Source organism: Lutra lutra, chromosome 7, assembly GCF_902655055.1.
Source record: "Lutra lutra chromosome 7, mLutLut1.2, whole genome shotgun sequence".
NCBI lineage: Eukaryota > Metazoa > Chordata > Mammalia > Carnivora > Mustelidae > Lutra > Lutra lutra.
In genome coordinates this window covers 99,338,618-99,354,245 of record NC_062284.1, presented here as the reverse complement: position 1 = coordinate 99,354,245, position 15,628 = coordinate 99,338,618, and the positions used below count along the sequence as shown (strand labels likewise).

The 15,628-nt window shown below is 40.9% G+C and overlaps 1 pseudogene; it reads left to right on the top strand.

Annotated features, from left to right (window-relative positions):
• The first annotated feature begins 1,086 nt into the window (after positions 1-1,086).
• Positions 1,087-15,418, top strand: LOC125104520 (cleavage and polyadenylation specificity factor subunit 7-like; annotated as a pseudogene).
• The last annotated feature ends 210 nt before the right edge of the window (positions 15,419-15,628 follow it).

The following is a 15,628-nucleotide window of genomic DNA, read 5'->3' as shown; positions in this document are numbered from 1 at the left end:
ATTAGAGGTCTGTACTTTATTGTGTAGGGATATATCTTGATTCAAGTGAAGGCAGACAAGATATGCAGTATTGGTTTTTTAGAGTCTGGAATAATCCCTTTTTCTGGATTTTCTCCTTCTGCTCTTTGGCTTACACCATTGAACTGACAGTGAAACTAAACTAAAATTTGAAAGCATTGGAGTATATTCACTTTTTTTCTTTAGTGAAAAAGTAATTTGGACTCTCTCATGGAAGTCCTATATCAGGGACAAACCAGTATATTTAAGCTGCCTGAAGTTTCTTCCTGTTGCTGGAGGGAGAGTTTGAATTCTAAGTTGCTGAAATGAAAAAGCTGCTATCTGGGGTCTCATAACCAATTTCTGCATTTTAAAATGGAAACTGGAATCTATTCTGTGGGCAGGACTTTGCTAGGTTCTGCATTGCAGATAGATGTAAAGCAAATAACTCCACATTAATTTTGGGAGCACTGAACCACTGAAATAGCTCAAATATAGATGCCTCAGACTGAGATGTTTTCATTCAGTTTAGAAATAGGAATTGGCTATGTCTTCAGCAAGACTGTGTCCTTGCAGAAAAATGTCTTTTTTCTAAATATATACTTGACTATGTCCCAGAAGAGTAGTTATTTAGGACTGAATAACCTACTCTTTAGTTAATATGTTGCTCATTAATTATACTGTGATTGCCCTGCAGGAGAGTGGGTGGGACATCAGAGCACACTGTGTTTCCCCCCTGTCAGTCACAGGGGGGTGGATTAAAAAAAAGTCAGCTTTGGAATGATAGAAGGAGAACGAACTCTGAATGGCTGAGAGGAGTTGGAAACTAGGCTCTTAAGAGAAAAGACATGGAATGTGCTATTTGTGGGACATAAGCAGGTTCCTGTAATAGTGACAGATCAGGAGGAATGACATGCAGGGGGCCTCTGTGAGCATGGTCTGTGAGTTCTACTTAGCTTTTTCGCTCAGAATTTCCCAAATGTATTCAAAATAAAGAACTCCTCTGTTGCATAACACTTATCAATCTGCCACAGAATATTTTCTGAAGAATATACATGGGAAATGATATTAGCCAGTCTTCCTCCTAGCATGCATCGAAATCACCTGGACGAATTGTTGGAACACAGATTGCCGACTCTACTCCCAAAGTTTCAGATTCAGTTGGTCTGGAGTGAGTCTGAGGATTTGCACTTCTAACAAGTTCCTGGGTACATGGGTTGCTGCTAGGTCCAGGAGCCACACTTTGAGAATGAATGACAGACTGAAAGAGTCTGATCCATTCTTTGTCTACAAGAAGTACAGTCATTGAAATAAAGGCCAGATATTAAAAGCCCACAGCTAACAGCATACTCAGCAGTAAAAAACTGAAAACTTTTCCTCAAATGTTAGGAACAAGGGAAGGGTGCCCACTTTTGCCACTTTTTTTTTTTTTTTTAAAGATTTTATTCATTTTATTTGACAGACAGAGATCACAAGTAGGTAGAGAGGCAGGCAGAGAGAGAGAGAGAGGAAAGCAGGCTCCCCGCTGAGCAGAGAGCCCGATGCGGGACTCGATCCCAGGACCCTGAGATCATGACCTGAGCCGAAGGCAGCGGCTTAACCCACTGAGCCACCCAGGCGCCCGCACTTTTGCCACTTTTATTCAACATTGTATATTGGAAGTCCTAGCCAGAGCAATTAGGCAGGAAAAAGAATAGAAGCACATCCAATTTGGAAAGGAAGAGTAATAGTATCCCTGTTTTCAGATAACTTGATCTTATTATAGATAGAAAACCCTATAGACTCCACAAGAAAACTGTTAGAGCTAATAAACTCGTTTAGTAATGTTGCAGGATACAGAATCAACATACAAAATTCACTTGTGTTTCTAGACATGAACAAAAACAATCTGAAAGGGAAAGTGAAAAAATTCAATTTATAGGGGTGCCTGGGTGGCTCAGTGGGTTAAAGCCTCTGCTTTCGGCTCAGGTCATGATCCCAGCGTCCTGGGATCGAGCCCCACATCGGGCTCTCTGCTCAGCAGGGAGCCTGCTTCCTCCTCTGTCTGCCTGCCTCTCTGCCTACTTGTGATCTCTGTCTGTCAAATAAATAAATAAAATCTTTAAAAAAAATTTCAATTTATAATAGCACCAAAAAGAATAAAATACTTAGCAATAAGTTTAACCAAGAAGGTGAAAGACCTGTATGTTGAAACTACAAAACAGTGATGAAAGAAACGAAAGAAGACACAAATGGAAAGACACCCTGTGATCATGGATTGGAAGACTTAATATTGTTAAAATATCATAGCTATTCAAAATGATTTACAGATTTAATGCCGTCCCTATCACAACCCAATTGGAATTTTTTTACGTAAATAGAAAAAATAATCCTATAATTCATATGGAACCACAAAAGACCATGAATGGGCAAATCAGTCTTGAGGAAGAAGAAAAAACCAGAGGCATCATACTTCTTGATTTCAAAATATATTACAAAGCAACTGTAACCAAAACAATATGATACTGGCATAAAGATAGATATATAAATCAATGGGACAGAATAGAGAGCCCATAAATAAATCCATGAGTGTATGATTAACTGATCTTCAACAAAAGTACCAAGAATACACAATGGGAAAAGGACAGTTTTGTCAAACTGCAAAATGGTGCAGCCACTGTGGAAAACAGTATGAAGATTCATCACTTCTGGATATTTATTCAAAAGAATTGGAATCAGAATCTTGAAGAGATACTAGCACTTCCATGTTCATTGCCACACTAGTCACACAGTGTGGAAACGACCTAAATGGCATTCAGTGGATGAAAGAATGAAGAAAATGTGGTATATACATACAATGGAATATCACTCAGCCTTTAAAAAGAAGGAAATTTTTCAATATGCAGCAACACATGCTAAGTGAAATAGGCCAATCATGGAAGACAAATTCTGCATGGTTCCACTTATATTAGTTATCTAAAATAGTCAAATTCATGGACTCAAAGAGTAGAATGGTGGTTGCCAGGGACCAGGTGTTACTAATCAACAGGCATGAAGTTGCAGTTAAGCAAAATAAATAAGCTCTAGAGATCTGTGCAACATTGTGCCTATGGTCATCGATAATAATGTACACTTAAAAATGTAAGAGAGTAGATCTCATGTTAAATGTTCTTACCACAATAATATTTTTTTAAAGGACCATTATCTTACACCATACACAACAATAAACTCAGAATGGATTAAAGACATAAATGTGAGACCTGAAACCATAAAACTCCTAGATAAAACATAGGCAGTAATCTCTGACAACGACCTGAACAACACTTATCTAGGTATGTCTCCTTAGGCAAAAGAAACGAAAGAAAAATAAGCTGTTGGGACTAGAATAAAAAGTGCTTGTATGGCAAAAGAAACGATCAACAAAACAAAAAGGCAACCTATTGAATGGGAAAAGATATTTGCAAATGATATAGCCACTAAGAGGCTAATATCCAAATATATAAAGAACTTATACAACTCAACACCAAAAAACCCCAAATAAGTAGATTAAAAATGGGCAGAGGACACAAATAGACATTTCCCCAAAGAAGACATATGGAAGGCAAATAGGCACTTGAAAAGATGCTCAACGTCACTAATATCAAAGTAATGCAAATCAAAACCACAATGAGATAATCCCCTTATACCAGATAAAATGGCTGGTATCAAAAATATAAGAAACTACAAGTATTGGTGAGAATATAGAGAAAAAGGAACACTTGGCACCATTGGTGGGAATGTAATTTGGTGCAGCCACTGTGGAAAACAGTATGGAGTTTACTTAAAAAAATTAAAAATAGAAATCCCCTATGATCCAGTAATTCCACTATTGGGTATTTGTCAAAGAAAACAAAAACACTAATTCAAAAAGATATATGCCCCCCTGTGTTTATTATAGCATTATTTACAATAGCCCAGACATGGAGACAATCCAAGTGTTGATCTATAGATGAATGATGAAGATGTGAGATATATATATACATACACACACACACACACACACACATATATATATATATGTATGTATACATATATATATATAATGGAATATTACTCAGCCATAATAAAGAATGAGATCTTTCCTTTTCCAACAACATGGATGGACTTAGAGGGTAGTATGCTCAGTAAAATAAGTCAGACAGAGAAAGACAAATACCATATAATTTGACTTATATGTTGAATCTAAAAAAAAAATGAACAAACAAAACAAGCAGAAACAGACCCATAAAGAGAACAAACTGGTGGTCCAAAGGGCAGGGGGTTGGGCAATGGGCACAATGGGTGAGCTGGAGATACAGGCTTTCTGTTATGGAGTGTGTAATTCACAGGGATGAACAGTACATGCTAGGGAATGTAGTCAGTGGTATTGTAATAGCATTATATGGGGACAGACAGTAGCTACACTTGTGGTGAGCACAGCATAAAGTATAGAATTGTAGAATCACAATGCTGTACACCTGAAACTAATGTACCATTAGGTGTCAACCATACTTGAGTTTAAAAAAAAAGTAGTAGTAGTCATTGAACTTATACCATGAGCAGGCCATACTGGTTTATTCTGCCCCCGTAACACAAAGGCATACTGAAGAAGAAGATCCCAGAGACAAAAATTTAACTCCCTCCTCAGTTATTGCAAGGTAATTTTAAAAATTAATAAACGTATATACTATCCAAGCTTACTGAATGTTTTGACCATTTTACAATTCGATAGTGTTTTTGTTTCAAAGTGCAGAATAATTGAAAGGAGTTTTACTCATTAAAATTAGCTATAGTAACTTTTCAGCAGTCTTGCCGCTTTAAAAGCCATCTGGGTATGCTGGTATATGTTATCACAGCAGTTCAACATCTAGTCAATTAAATCTGAAGAAACCAGTTAGCCAGTAAGCAGTTTGGACCACCTAACAATAAACAACTGGTTTTGTGGATTGCTTCAGCTGAATTGATTACATGCCTCAGAGAAATAGTAGAAACATTTCAATTTGTATGACAGCTTTACATTTCTGCTTTCCAGTAATTATAATCTCTGTTGAGCCAATACTTCCAAAGGAAATACTGTGAAATGTTCTGAATTGGTTTCTCTTTTGCAATATATTATTATCTTCATTATATTTACCTGAAATAGAAAATTAGCGAAAACAAAACCAAAGTAGAGCAGAATAGATGAGCTGTGTATCCCCAGCCAAAGTTCATCTGGAGAAGTTAAATATGCGCAAGATAACTATTTCTGCATACGTGAGGCAACTGGAAAGTGATATGCGTTATCAGCCCACAAATTCAGATGTGCTTCGCTTCAAGTTACTTGAGCCGTTGCCTCATGGCATATCTTTAGATGTGATGAACTTCAAGAAAATGTCAAGGTCTCCATTCTGTGTTTCAGAGACTTAGGGAACCATTCAGCCATCCATCTTCTTGTAATGTCCATCATAATGACTGTGGTAGCCCTGAACTTGTGCTGGCCAGATACCCAGCTGAGGTGAGCATAATTGACTCTGGCCCTAATAGCCACCCCTGAGAATGTACCACTTCACTGGGCTCCAAGGCCACAATTCCCCCAGGCAATGACTGAGCACAATGCCGTACAAATGTGTACCTATTCACGTGAAACTCAAAACTTCTTCAGTTAGTAGTTTGGTTTGAGGACTCCCTATAGGCCTGGCTGCACATCTCTTGGAACTGTACTACAGTCTGAGACTCTTACTACCTAACCTCCCCTTCCTCTCTGCTTCCACAGGAGTTGGACGTTTGTTTCCATCTGAAGGCTCTTCTTGCCTCGTCCTCCTTCCCCTCCTCACCCTTCACAGCTATTAACCTCTCTTGCACATCTAACCCCACCTTGGAATCTGCTTCTCAGAGGACCTAAACTCATAAAGACAATGATTTTCATACTATCACACAAGATAAAATCAAGATGTTTATGAATGAATTTTAAATATTGGGGTAAAAGGGACATCCAGGTGTCTCAATCGGTTAAGCATCTGCCTTTGGCTCGGGTCATAAGCTCAGGATCTTGGGATTGAGTCCCGTGTCAAGCTCCCTGCTCAATGTGGATTCTGGAGTCTGCTTCTCTCTCTTACTCTGCCTCCACCTCCGCTCATGACCTCTCTCCCATTCTCTCTCAAATAAGTAAATAAAATCTTTAAAATAAATGAATAGATAAATAAATAGGGGGAAAGTGTCAGACCTAGAGTAAAAACCACAAAATCTGAAAGTTTACTAGTTTTCTTTATTAGTTTACTTGTCAGGGTCACAGATCAGCTGTAGGGCCAGTTGATATTTTCTGATATTACTTCCTTTGTATTTGGCAAATATCCACAGCAGCACATTACTATGATGAAATGTCTGGCTTCTCCTGATAAGCACCCTCTCTTACTCAAAGATTGATGCAGAGATATTGAATACTCTCATGTAAAAATTTATAGGTTTGGAATACATTTTAGATCATCATTGTTTCTACCTAAAAGTGTTTCCTGTTAGAAAAATCATTATGGGGCGCCTGGGTGGCTCAGTGGGTTAAGCCGCTGCCTTCGGCTCAGGTCATGATCTCAGGGTCCTGGGATCGAGTCCCGCATTGGGCTCTCTGCTCAGCAGGGAGCCTGCTTCCCTCTCTCTCTCTATGCCTGCCTCTCTGTCTACTTGTGATCTCTCTCTGTCAAATAAATAAATAAATAAAAACTTTAAAAAAAATCATTATGAAAAGTTTAGAACATTGTTTGTTTATTTATTTATTTCTTTGTTTATTTTTAAGTAAGCTCTGTGCCCAGAAAGAGGCTTGAACACACAACACTGAGATCAAAGGTCCCGTGTTCTATTGGTCAAGCCAGATAGGCACCCTTAGAACATTATTATTATTATTATTATTATTATTATTAATAAAATCAGGGACACCTGGGTGACTCAGTCAGTTAAGCGTCAGATTCTTGGTTTTAGCTCAGGTCATAATCTCAGGGTCATGAGGTCAAGCCCCGTGTGGGGCTCCATGCTCAGTGTGGAATCTGCTTGAGATTCTCTCCCTGTCCCTGTCCCTTCCCCTCTGCCACTTTGCCCATTTGCACTCACTCTCACTCTCAAATAAATAAATAAATAAATAAAGTCTTGAAAAAAAAATAAAAACAAAAATCACCACCTAGTTTCAGCACTCAAAGGTACATGTTGATAGCCAGTTACTATTTCAGTATGCTTTTGTCTCTATCTTTTCTATGCATTATATTTCTGTCTACCCAGATGAGATAATACTACATATAAATTTAGTATCCCTCTTTTCCCTCATGGTATTAAACTTTTTTTATAGAATACTCCTAATGGCTACACAGTATTCCATTGTGCGTTAATCTTATTACTCCACTCTCTCACTATTTACTTAACTATTTCCTTATTGTTGGAATTCAGATAACTTCTAATTTGTTGGCTATTGTAAACAGTCTATAATGAATATCTTTGTTCATAAAACTTTCGTCTGCCTTTCGGATTTCCCCCTTCCTGACCTCCTGATAAGCCTACTGCTGAGAAGAACCAACAGGCTTACTCCCTATATCCACACAGCATGGTAGGAGGACACAGTCTTAGCAGTCAGAAGACTCACTAACTACCTTGGTGCCCTAAGCAAGTCTCTTTACCTCTGAGTCCACAGGTGTACAATCAGGGACTTGAATTACATAATCTCTCTCATTTCATCCATGTTCAATATTCCTTAAACATTTGCTCCGTGGACCTCACTCCTACCCAGTACCGTAATTCTTATGCCCTTTAGAGCTATGTAACACAAAGAAACAGCACTGGTAGTGGATGTTGGGTATTACTATTTCACTGTCTTTATACCATAGAGAACACTACACATTATATAGGAATATGATGATTCTGTTACTCTGCTCTCTCCAACTCATATAACTTAGTATTTTTTGTGTGTTTTTAAATTACTTCGGGCTTCTAAGTATTAAGAAGTATAGCTGTGTGAACCTGCTGACCAGCCTTCTAATATTAACCCAAGGCAAAACTATTGTTCATTTGTTAGAATATATTAAAATGTCACATTTAAATTTTTTCTTTTGTGTTTTCTAAATTTAAATCTGGCTCAGTCTTTTTTTTTTTTAAGATTTACTTATTTATTTATTGAGAGAGAGAGAGAGACAGAGAGACAGAGAGACAGAGCTGAAGGGGAGGGGTGGGGTAGAGGGAGAGCATCATCAATCAGATTCCCTGCTGAGCACAGAGCCAGACCTGGGGCTCTATCCCAGTACCCATGAGATCATGACCTGAGCCAAAACCAAGAGCTAGATGTTCACCTACTGGGCCACCCAGGCGCCCCTCAGTCTTTATTTATAAAAGACTATATTAGGGGACACCTGGGTGGCTCAGTGTAAGTGACTGACTCTTGGTTTCTCCTCAGGTCGTTATCTCAGGGTTTTGAGATCGAGCCCTGCATCAGGTTGGGTGTGAAGCCTGCTTAAGATTCTCTCTCCCTCTCCCTGCTTAAACAACAACAACAAAAAGATTGTATTAAGTGTTTCTCTGTGCATGACCTTGTGCTAGGAACTGAATTACCAAGATGTTATTTTTGACATCAAGGAATTTCTAGTGGAAAACCACAACAGTAAGGACAAGGAACATCTAAATAACCAGTCTGAAACTCGCTGCCCACCTGGCACTGAGGGCCTCTCTTGGGGCATCGGGAAAGGAGGGCTCTAAAGAGTTCTGAGTTTGGAGAGGCTGAAACCAGTGAGATATTGTATTCCTAAGAGAGAAGATACTGAGGATGAAATGGGAATCTGGAAGCTTTCAATGAAGTGGTAAGGCTTAGGTCTACCAGAGAGAATATTTCAAGATCTGAGATGTCAATCAGGAAAGATTCTTTTCCTGATATAGGTGGAAACAGAGACATCTGATGTTGTACAGATCAAAAGTAAGTCAGATATAAACTCCAACGGATGATGATAATTCAGGTGAAGTGGGTCTTAGCAAACAGCAGTGCAGATAAGTGATGGGAGTTAGCATGGAGAACTACGGCTCAGGGAGTGGACACACTGAAATGCTTACCTGAAAAAATGCAATCACTTTCAATTGCACTGGACCTAATGAGATCCCCTTATTGCTTTTAATAACAGCTGCTCTGTATGAAATACAGTGGTTCCAGCTTTTAATAACAGCTGCTCTGTATGAAATACAGTGCTCACTCATATTGTGAGTTTTATCTGGCTTTGTTACTGGACCCCCAAGACCAGGTTCTTGAGTCTCAATGTCATAGAAATGAACACTGACCATGATACAAAGAAAGCAGGTGGGGGTTTTAGAGATAGCTTATATACGAGAAAGCCAATGAGAGAGGAATGTCACTCCCTAAAGGGGTATACAAGGCAAGGCTTATAAAGGCACTTTTCCAAAGGGTGAGGGGCTGTGAGTAGGGAAGCGTTCTACAGTCTCACGGTTATTATCTTGTAGCTGTTACTTTTTAGTGGACACAAGACAGTCGCAGGATGCCTTTCTTTGTGGTTGATGTTCTTTAGGGCTCCTGGAAAATAGAAATACTTGTGCAAGCCGGCTTGGAATTGTTACTTCTTATTTTGCCCAGACAACCATTACTCCCTGGTGGCTGTTACCTGTCATTTGTTTTCTTTCTCAGAAGGAGGTATTTGTCCCTAAGCCTATGGAAATTTTTTTTTTTAAGATTTTATTTATTTGGGGCGCCTGGGTGGCTCAGTTGGTTAAGCAACTGCCTTCGGCTCAGGTCATGATCCTGGAGTCCTGGGATCGAGTCCCACATCGGACTCCCTGCTCGGCAGGGAGTCTGCTTCTCCCGCTGATCTCTCTCTCCTCTCATGCTCTCTCTCTCTCTCTCTCTCAAATAAATAAATAAAATCAAAAAACAAAAAAAGATTTTATTTATTTGACAGAGATCACAAGTAGAGAGAGAGAGAGAGAGGAGGAAGCAGGCTCCCTGCCTAGCAGAGAGCCGGATGCGGGACTCGATCCCAGGACCCTGAGATCATGACCTGAGCTGAAGGCAGAGGCTTAACCCATTGAGCCACCCAGGCAGCCCAAGCCTATGGAAATTTTAACCCTTGCCTCAGACTAGCGAATTTACAGGAGTTTAAGTCCCTCTGGCTTTCCCTATATTGTCTCAGCTTTGCAATCAAGAAATCTCTGTGGGGCTTGGGAAATGTTAAGAAAAATATCGCCTACCCCCTAAATGGACTTAAGGTAGAGAGAGTGAAATGTGCTACCATTTTGAGAATGCCGATATTACCAAGAACCAGCTAATGCTAAGCTAGGATATGTTTTCCAAATGAGGATATTTTGATAGGCTAATTGGTGACCAGCGTCCTATGCTTCCCAGACATTAATTTTAGGAACTTGAAATTCTAGCACAGAAGAGCCTTAGTTTGAGCTTCCCTAAAAGCAAAGTGTGAAACAAGAACTGGGGTGTGGTAGTTGAATTGGGAGGTGATTGCAGGGAGCAGGAGTGAAGCTGCTGAGACAGAGAGACAGAACAGGAGAAGTAATAATGCATGGTGACTTCCTGAGTGAAAAAGAGGCCAGAACAGGAGACTTCTTACTGCTGTGGACATCAGGGTCTCAGTCCCACAACAGACCGTCAGAGGAGCTGTGGAGAATGTTTCTCAGAATTATCCCACTGAAGGACAAGGAGACTAGGGATTGACTCGCTAACTTCTTCATTCAGTGAAGTTTGTCTTCTAATGCATTAATTACCCCCACACTTCTGGATCAGATCTATTTGGACCAAAAAGACTTAGGGGGAAGTGCTAAAGCAAAACGCAGATTGATCCCCTAGTGCGTGCCTCAGGTAAGACATTGGCCATTTACAGGGACTGTCCACTGAGCAGCTCCCATGCCCCATCCTGAGGTCTGAGGGGTGGAGGGCCATGGTCTGAAGCCTGTGGAGCATGGCCACCATTGACTTAATATGGTCACTGCCACTCTCATTAGTGTGTTCCTTCTTGTATTAGCAAAGGGTCCCTCTTCCTGGGCAACACAGTCACTGGTAGGTTCTCTGGTGTCCTTTAGTAAACCAGTTTGAACATGGCCTTTCTGACTCTTCTTTCCATACTTCATCTAGGCAGTTGCAACATCTCTTCCGTGTTTATTGTAAGCTATTGTCTTGTCCAACCATCAAAGAATCCAGCTAGCAACCTATTAAGGGTCCTTACCAGGAAGTTTAATCCTGCATCATGGGAAGGTGCTTCCAGGTCAGTATTTGCTTCCATACAGAACTTTATGTCCCACTCCCTTGATTGAGCGCCCTCAAGGTCTACTCCCACACACATCTCTAGGTTCCTACCAGGACATACTGGTAAGATCCTGCAGTTCTTCCAGGAGTGTGCTCTCTGCTTCTGCAGCAGGCACTGCTTAGGCTATGCCAAGAGCTGACCCTAATTATTCATCTGATGGCAATGGTGAAAGGTGTAGGTAGACCTGGAAAGGATGGGTGTCATCTTACTTCCACCTCAGGTGAAGGGGCTTCATGTCATCTGTTGGCAAAGGGTAGGGGGGGAGGCCTGCTCTTCTCTAGCAAGATGGAGGGGAATGTTTCTTCCCACTCTGAAGAATCTAGGGCTTCAGAATTCTCAGGCACATCCATGAAATATGTCTCAGCATCTACTCCTTCCTTATGAGACCTCTGATATTACCAAAAGGAAACCAGTCAATGACAGGCAGTCTCCTTACTAGCACATCTGTCACCTACCAGTTGAAGAGAAGCAGCTCAATAAAGCTACCAAGAACACTTTCTGGGCTTCACAGCATGCCCTGAATTGATAGACCATCTCTTTCTTCCAGGTTTTTGAAGCAGATAATAAAAGTCGGCCAACTCTCAATCTTAATACTTACCCTCATAACTACTAGAGCTACTGTGGAAGTCAGTGCTTCCCCCTTCTACCTAAACCTCATGCCAGCTCTCCGCTAGTGAGATTCTTAGCAGTTATGAGGATGAGCTCACCAGAGGTTATCTCCATGCCACACACCACTGGCACTAGGGTCCTTGCTTTCATCTCACGAGTTTCAGTGTCCTATCCTGAGGGTCTTTTTCTAGCACTTCCATTTCCAACTGTCTTGCCTTAGGTTCCTCTAAACTGACATATCATTTGAGCAAACTTCCACAGCTTCTGAGAAAGCATTAAGAAAAGTAGAGAGATACCATGCATACACTTGAGGTAGGATGTTGTCCATATGCATGGAATTGTTCATATGACTACTGAAATCAGGCAGGCCAGGGGTGTGGCTCAGGGTGCTCCAATGGACTGTGACAAGATATTAATGAACTAGAGGGAACTCAGGAAAACCAACAGACATTTTTAGACCCTTGGATAATCAACCCATTCCCCAAAACCATCAAACCAAGAATAGATATAAAATTCATTAAAATATGGGCACCTGGGTGGCTCAGTGGGTTAAAGCCTCTGCCTTTGGCTCAGGTCATGATCCCGGGATCCTGGGATTGAGCCCTGCATCGGGCTCTCTGCTCAGCAGGGAGCCTGCTTCCCCCTCTCTCTCTGCCTGCCTCTCTGCCTACTTGTGACCTCTCTCTCTCTCTGTCAAATAAATAAATATATATATATATGTATGTATACATATATATATATAAAATTCATTAAAATAACTTCTTTAGTCAAAAGAATGTATGCCAGTGGTTTAAAGCTAAGACCCATGGAAAGAAGTGTTTTACTTTCCCAGGGACCAAACAAACAAACAAAATGCTCAAAGATTGCCTGAAAGACATAGCTCAGACATTTTAGAATAAACTAGAAAGAGGGGACAGTGATTGTTCCAGCTGAGTGGGATGAAAAAGAACAGGCAGTGCCTGGAAAGATACCAGGCAATGCTTTACTTTTGAGGTACACTAATAAAGTCGGGAAGCTAGGAGTCTGTATTTAAGATTATTTTGAATATAGTTTACCCAGAAGGACCTGCCATTGGCGGAAGCACCTTTCATGGTGCCGTGCGTGGGAAGTCCTGCACAGAGGGGCAAAGCGTTCATAGCATCCTAAGCCTGTGAATCTAGAGTCTTATTCAAGGTATGGAAGACCTTGTTCTCTCACCCCCAGCAAACCTCAGGTGGGAGCAGCAGAAAGTTGTGTAAGAAAAGCAGCGACACCATCTGTCCGAGGAGCTGTCTACCTGGGACTCAACGTAGGGATGTTTGCTTTACACATAACTGGAAAAGAAATAGCTTCCAGCTGGCTGCAGCTCTATGTTAGGATAGGATATGTGTTAAGATTGGCTAATTGCTCTAGCAGACCACCCCAAATCTCAATGGCTTACACCCACACCAAAGGTTTAATTCTTGCTCATTTCATAATGCCATCAAGTTGGCAGGGACTCAGAGGTCCCAGCTTCTTTCATACTGTGGCTCCACTGTTCCCTGAGCCTTGAAGTCCTCCACTAGATCTTCTGCCTCCATCCAGCCCAAGTGCAGAGGGAGAGAGAGACAGAGAATGATGAGTGAGGGTGGAAGACCACTTGGGAGGTGGAGACCTGATGGCCTACATGATTTCTATCTACATTCTTTTACCCAGCACTAGTCACATGGTCCCACCTAGACATGGGTTTGGGAAAAGTAGTCTTCCTGTGAGCCCAGGAGGGAAGTGAAAGAGTCCAGTGAATACAGAGAAATGTCTCTGCCACAAGCTGTATTCTGTATATAATTGCACTAAATGATGTCCACCAGAGAAAAGATTACCACTGACATAATCCTAAAAACTCAATTCTTTACACATTCTAATTTTGGTTAAGAAATCACTTAAATTGATGCTCTTATCATTTCTCCCTGACCGCTGGAAAGAACTTATTTTCTGGGCTTTCCTCCCTAAGTTCTGTCAAGTTCCTGCCCAAATGTCACTTCTCAGTGAGGCCTATCTGGAGCAACCCATTTAAAATTGCAACCCATCCATCTCATCTCATCACTCTAACTCTGCCCTATTTTTCCCCAAGGCATGTATCATAATCTCACTTAATACATTATTTATTATATTTCTTTTTTATGGAATGCCTTCCCTCCTTGAAATTTAAGCTCTAGTAGGGCAGGTGCTTTTGTCTGATTTGATCACTGAGTATTCTGATGCCTAAAACTGTCCCTGGCACAAGTAGGCATAATGAATGAATAAATGAATAATGAACAAATGAATAGGGGGAGCCACAGGCATTCATCAAGAAGGAACCCAGAAACAGATCTGTATATCCACGTTCATGGTACCATTATTCACAATAGCCAAAGCATGGAAATAGCCCAAATGTCCATGGAGAGATTAATGGATGAACAAAATGTGGTGTACACATACAATGGAATATTATTCAGCCTTAAGAAGGAAAGCTCTAGCAATCCCACTTTTGGGTATGTAGCCAAAGAACTGAAATCAGGGTCTTGAAGAAATATCTGCACAACTATATTCATAGCAGTGCCATTCACAAGAGCCAAGAGGTGAAAGCAATCCACATGTCCATTGACTAATGAATGGGTAAACACATGTATATACATACAATGGGGTATTAGTCACCCTTAAAAAAAGAAGGAAATCCTTTTTCATGCTACCATGTGCGTGAACCTTGAGAATATTATGCTAAGTGAAATAAGCCACTCTCTGTGTTCTCAATCTTCCTTCTGGAGCCATTTCAGAAGGAGGGAACTCGATTGATATATAACTGACACAGAGTTCAGTCAGAACCTGGAATTCAGCAATATGGATCAGATTTGACCAAATGATGTGTTTATGGCCAACTCACAGCCCTCAGATGACAGGAGCAGCAACACAGAGTCACCTCCTCCTGTTTGCCAGGAGCCATCTCCAAGCCCAGCAACAAGACCCCCACAATTCTGCATACCTATAGTGGCCTACGAAAGAGATGAACTATGTGCGCAACTTCTCCTGGTGGACCACAGAACAGCAACAGATCCAAGTCATTCACTTGCTAGGAATCTATGATGTGGTAGAGTTGAAATTTGCAGAGAATGGAGCAAATGGCCAATCCGAATGGGTATGCTGTGGTGGTAAAAGCTTCGGAAAACTCTGTTCACAAATTACTGACTTCTCCCAGGAAAAGTTCTTAACAGAGGAAAAAGTGGACGTGGGACCAGCCACTTGGTAGAGCCTGTCACAGTTTGAGGCATAGTGTCAGAAATGTGTGTCTGAGTCTCAAGAGGGGGGGATATCTCCATGGAACCACTCCTGAGATTCTAATGATTCTGCTGTTGGTAGGACCACACTTTCAGAACCTTGTACCCTCATCTACCTGGGAGATAGGCCCCATGTGTGCTGCCCACTTCAGTTGCCCTTCTTCAGCCCTTCACCTGTTGCATCTGCCACCACTCCCAATTCCATCCCCACCACCTCCCTCCTCAAGACTTGGAGTCCCTCCTTTTCCCCCTGGAATCCACTATAAGCCTCTCATGCCTCTTTAAATTACAGAGACAACCAAGTAAGTAAGTTGATAGTTTAAGGAAAAAAATATATAGAATATGAGAAAGTGGGGAAATTTTTTCTCCCCATTTTTTGTTTTGTTTTTACTCAAAGACACAATTTTTAGTTTAATTTCTGACAGCAAACAGGAAAAAAAAAAAGGCCTCGCCTCATTTCCCATGTTGTCAGTGATTTGTTTGTCTTTCTGATAA